Here is a 6,256-nt window from a genome sequence, read left to right as displayed (position 1 = left end):
TGCGTGTGTGTGTGTGTGCGTCATCCTAGCCAACTAATCAACTCAGCCTACTGACCAAATGTGTGTGTACATACAGTATATGTGTGTGTCTGTGCATGTCTGTGCATTTTTTACAGGCTTGCATGCGTGTGTGTGTGTGTGTGTGTGTGTGTGTGTGTGTGTGTGTGTGTGCGTGTGTGTGTGCGTGTACCTCCATGTGTGTATGGTCGTGTTATTTGAATGAAAGCAATTGAGGAGAGTATGGAGAGCGAAGCCAGATAGTAGCGTGGGCATTCATCTGAGTTTGAAAGATATTTCCTAATGATGTTAACATGCACACAACCCAATGTATTCCTCACATGTGCGCTAAAGGAACACATGTAAATACCATGGGGAAAAAAGAAAGAACTTGTGAAAACATTGTTGCCTCCACCGATAAGCAGTTGCAGTAACAATAGAAGCATTCTAGAATCTTTTGAATTGACAAGATGATGGATTTGTTCACACTTTGCTGCATCCGGTGAGTCTTTGCAGTCCTAAAGATACAATGTTCACACCTGTGCCAGCTGTAAAGGAGGTCTATGTGGCTGAAGTACTCGTGTGGGTAGGCTGCAGGGCCTCGAACCGGAAAAGTGTCGACAATGTGGTCTCAAGTTAGGATATTTGCAGCTCAGCTACGGAGGAGTTTGGTAGGAGAACATTTTCAGCATTTCCACACTGACAGGAACTCTTGAAGAACAGAATTGAAAGCAGCCACCAGACATGTTGAGTTTTGAGAACAGACAGAAGGTCCTCTGGCCTACTCCGATCAGAGTATTTAGGGCTGTCGCTTTAATTGGACCGGAGCCAATAGGAGCTGAGCTCTGCATCGTCACGATACAAGCCTCTCTATCATGAGACGGATGTCTGTTAAACCTGTTGAAAGTGCTTTTTGTATCCTGATACCGACTCTCTCACATGTCCTCTACTCCGTTTTCACAAGGCCTCTTTCTTTCGTCTGGCAAATATTCTCTTTGAAGCACACTTCTCATAGAGGAAATCTTTTCTTTTATGATCGCTTCAACTCTTATTTTTGCTCAGAGAGAGAAACACAACACGCTCAAACCCATTCCATTGTCGTTGGGTTGTCAAACGGCTCTCTCAGAAATCACCAGGGAGCAGAAGTAGAGGAGGAAAGTTGAAGGACAATCGGTATAATAATGACAATGTCAACCCTTCAACATGTAATGAATGTTGAAGTATCAGAGAGTAGGTTTGTCCTCTAACTCGAGCTCTCTCTCGACAACCACTTGACAGTTTGACATTTGTGAGTACTGACACCGCCGTTTGTCTCCGAGCTGATTTGCTGCCTCGACTAATGACGTGCCATTTGTGATCCCACACATCTCTTTACGAATCAGTTGCAAAAATACATGTTTCGTAGAGCAACAGCACTGGTCTGTGAAAACATCGACGCAAGCAAAATCTCCCCGCCTCCTTTGACTCACCATCACCAACGTCACATGGCTGAAAAACAAACATAGCACTGGGGAAATAACTACATATATTTGCTGCAAGATATTTAAACCTTCTTCAACAATGGTGTATTAGATGTATGCGTGGTTAAGGGTTAGGGTTACTAAGAGAAGGTTTACATTAAAGGGTGCCTTGTGCATCGACATTAAGACACCAAGGGCCACTGCCCAAGCAGCGGTATTCGACGTCCTGGGACCGACACCGATCTGAGAACATATAAAGTTCGGGCTCTGTGAGGACATTTAGAAAATAGCAACAAAATGGCCTCTGTTGTGTTTAAAAGTGTGCACATCCTTCAAATGCTAACAAACCAGGAAGTGCTTGGTCTTTTTGTAAAAAAAGAAAACGTAAGTGTTTAAGATGCTACTTTGTGTGTGTGTGTTGTTGAGGAACATTGCTGTGTGTTGTGTGTATCGCTGTGTGGGTGTGTGTCTCCTGGTGAGACAGAAAACTGGGGAAAGAGGCAGCAGAGGGAGAGAAAGAGCGCTACGGTGGGAACAGCGCTTGGAGGTAGAGACAGGGATCGGAGTGGAGGCAGAGGGAGGGTAAACAGATGATAAAGGAAGGAGAACATGAGTTTAGGGATGCGAGGAATCTGAGGATAACTGAGGCTGGTGGGGGCAGAAAAAGAGCCGATGATCAGTTCATCATTCACTCTTTGCTCGTCTCTTTGTCCGTCTGTCACCTGTACATATTCCTCTTTTCTTTCTTATTCCAGTTGATGGTGTAATAACTGATAAATACTGATTGTTAAAGTTTTATGATTTTAAGTTGTTATCTTATTACCAATTTGAAAGCTTTCCATTATCTGACAACTCATAACATACAGATGATTATATTATTAATATCATATTAACCAAGGTATTGTTCGAGGTACGCTGCAGGTCTCCTCTCTCTGTTGTCCTCATAAAGGCTGGTTGGACAGAAGGTTCCCCATTTTGAGAAGTTCATTACATTTTTATTTAATTATGATAAAATATGGAAATGTCCCAATACTTTTACATGCTACTCACACTTGGTTGTTGTCACTGAATACAAATGAAAACGTACCCCACACAGGTATTTCCATGTGTAAAACATTAGAAACAATACAACAGATTTGAATCAACACCTTTTCTGACACAAGGTCTTCATAACCTAAATATCATTACATAACATCTGTGGCCTCCGTGTGTCTGAACTCGTGGTTGTTGATACATAACACTGTATCAACGAGAGGAGGAGAGGAGGAGAGGAGAGAGGAGAGAGGAGAGAGGGGGAGCCAGAGAGAGAAATCCTCCTGCAGTGAAGTCCTGACTTTCAAAATCCTGATGAGCCGTGAGTGTTGAAGTGCTGGTGAAGGTTACTTTTCTGTTTGAGGACAAACAAGTTCACTCAGGCTTGGGTTTAAAGTAAAACGACAGCTTGCTGTGTTTCCACCATTTCAACCCTTTGTCCTTTTTATTCTCCAGACCCTTCGTAAACTCGGCTATGCAAGATTCATTTAGGCCAAACCACGGCCATGTTTTATTCAGCTCTTCTCTCTCTCTCTCCGCAAAACAGTTCAAGTGTGATAAATGGAGTTTCACGATGCGAGGAAATGAAAACGGCGAACGGAAAGAAACTATATTGGAAAGAATATTGATATTCCCACTACATTCAGTGGCTACTTTAGAAACCTATACTGTGGTTTAGGCATGGACAAGGTCTCTTTAGGGGCGTCCAAAGACCAGCAAGACAAATATATATATCTGTATTCGTTATTGTTTATCATTATGGAGCAGATGCTCTGTATATTTATTGAGCATCTTTAGGGTTTAAAGCCATATAGGACATGCAGTTATTTTTAATAATTAGCCGTTTTTCCTCCACTTCCATCCATCAATAGTTTTTTTTAGCAGTGAAAGCTATTTTGTTTTGTTGCACTTTGAAAAACCTCCTCACACAATCCTCCAGTAGTTACGAGGGCTTTACTCTATTTACAATGCCGATCCTGCAACATATTCAATGCAACATATTAAGTGTTTAGCAGTGGTGTATAGTAACGAAGTAGAAATACTTCGTTACTGTACTTAAGTAGTTTTTTGGGGTATCTGTACTTTACTTTACTACTTATATTTATGTTTACTTTTACTTTTACTTCACTACATTTTGCAAAGAAAACTGATACTTTTACTCCGATACATTTCCCCTGAAACCTTCGTTACTCGCTACAAAATCAAATCTATCTTCAGAAACAAAATGAATCATGAGAGCAGCGTCGGGGACTGTGGTGGAACACAGACTGCAAGCAAGCAGGTTTGTTGAATCAGTGGTCCTAGCAGCAAGTTAAATCATTGGTCAGTCACGTTAATGCACAATTGCAAACAAGTGCTCTCAAAGCCGCGGTGTTTGATTCCCAGTGATTCCCAGGATGCTACATGCTATAAGCTAGCGGGCGACTACCTGAGTATAATTCCACTCTACGATGACTGATTTCATGATGGAAGCAGAAATGGAAGCACCTGCTACTCCCGCAACAAACGACGGTGGTGACGAAGACCAACACCCGTGGATCGCTAGCGAGTTAGTGAGCTGAGGAAGTGTTGACAGTTGTGCAGCACTAGTTGCCTAACGTTAGCTATAGCTGTATACACGGATTGACAGGAGCCGCGAGAGCGCAGCATTCGGGGAATTCTTCGCAGCTGTGTGCAAGCTGTCTGTGACGCTGAACACACCTCTACCTGCCTCAGCGGCCTGTGAAAGGTATTTAGCATCGCAGGACGAGTCTTCAGCCCAAGAAGAGCGAGACTGAATTCTCGCAATTTTGAAAACCAACTTCTTTTGAAGATGAACAGGACATGTTTCAGTTTCAAGTAATGACTGTGTTGTTACTTTAGTATTGATCATGTTTTGATATTTGAGTCATGTTGTGGATGATCAGATGGAGTTATGATGGTAGCAGTCGCCCAATTGCAGATTCAGCTTGAGCAAAACCTTTGTATTCAAATCAGGCCCATAGGAGTTTACAAGGCAGGTGTCCTTTCTCACAACACTGACCTGATGCATCAAGTGGATATGTTTTGCTGAACATAATATTATGCATTTGTCCTCTATATCCTCTAGTCTAATGAGCAGACTTATAAACGCACTGTTACAACTCCTTCATAGTGTCATATTGCTTTACGGAGAATTATGATGATAAGTTCATAGTAGATGCAAAAGTATACTTATGTACAATATATTATGTTTAACATTGTTGCTCCTGGATGGATCACAGCCAACCCAATTATGTTCAACACAGCTCCATGTCCTTGGTCATGGTGCCACAGCACTTAAAAGAATAAACTTCATCATTCTCACAATTCTAACCCTTTGCTTTTTTATTAACAGCATTTACTTGTACTTTTACTTTCAATGAACAGGTTATGATGTTCATTTAATGTTCAGGTTATGATGTACATTTAATATCAGAAAATTACTTTTGATACTTAAGTACTTTTGTACTTAAGTACAATAAATATCAGATACTTTAAGACTTTTACTCAAGTAGTATTCTAAGAGGTGACTTTTTACTTTTACTTGAGTAGTTTTCCAGTAAGGTATCTTTACTTTTACTCAAGTATAGCTTTTGAGTACTTTATACACCACTGGTGTTTAGTCTTTACCGAAAAGTAATTAATTAGTCGTACAAATATCTTAATTTAATTTACTCCGCATCCAGAGAGTCCCGATAGTCTTTTAAATGAAAGTTCTTCAAGTATTGAAAGACTGAGAAAAGAACTAGATGCGATCATTAATTGCATGTCTTTTCTTATGAGTCAGTTTACTCTCAAATGACTTCGACTACTTGCTGAGAATGGACATGCCGCTCTGACGTAAGACTATTTTATCCCAAGTTGAATTTAGAGTGCAAGCGAGATGTTTTGCACTTGCAGAGATGTTTCCCAAACAGGCCTTGACTGATGCTGAGAGTACAATGTAAAGACTTCATGTACAGACACCAGCAGAACATAACTCACAAGTAACTTATCTGCTCTGTCTGTTCCTATCTCACGCCTCACTGTCATCTCTCTACGTTTCCACTCTAAAATGATCAGCCTGCTCGGAAACTCATTGAAGTGTACTCGCTGTTGGCTAGTGGATGTGGAGGAGGAGCAACGGACCAATAGACACGGGCGGACAGGGAGAAAGACATCACATGAGGAGGGGAGACACCGGGGGAGTTTCATCTATTGCCAACATTCCACCCAGTGGGTGAACTGTTCGGAGGAAGAGTTCAACAGTTCTGTTCACACAGCTGTTATCAATCAGCTGTGGTCTTACTCCTCAATTAGAATGCGTCGGTTTGCTGCTCGCAGTCAGCTGTAGTCAGTGATGCTTTGCAGTGACAATTGATGGCAGTAAGCATCGTGACACGATGTACACTGGACTCCCGTGGCTGAATTCAAATGTTCTCGATGAGACTTGTGAGAGTGCAGCGGATTTCCAAAAGAAACCAAAAGTCGGAAGACTAGAAAAGCGCTGTACAAGTAGAGTCCATTTACCGTTGACAGTCCATTTCATACCCGTCTTCTACACAAACCTTGATACAGCCTTCCATGGAAATAACAGCAGAACAGAATGTCACATTGTGGCTATTTATGGGTCCCATAGTATCAATAATTCATCAGACATTTGCCTGTAAACCATCATCAGTCAAAAGAGCATGAAAACAATGAAACAACAAAAAAACTTCCCTGCAGGTTTTTTACAAAACACAGACTGGTGGTGCAGTCAGATGTACAGTCTGTGTGTATGTCGC

The sequence above is a fragment of the Melanostigma gelatinosum genome (assembly GCF_949748355.1).
Source record: "Melanostigma gelatinosum genome assembly, chromosome: 13".
Classification (NCBI taxonomy): Eukaryota; Metazoa; Chordata; class Actinopteri; order Perciformes; family Zoarcidae; genus Melanostigma; species Melanostigma gelatinosum.
The sequence above is the reverse complement of the archived record's forward strand: the minus strand, read 5'-3'. Positions refer to the sequence as shown.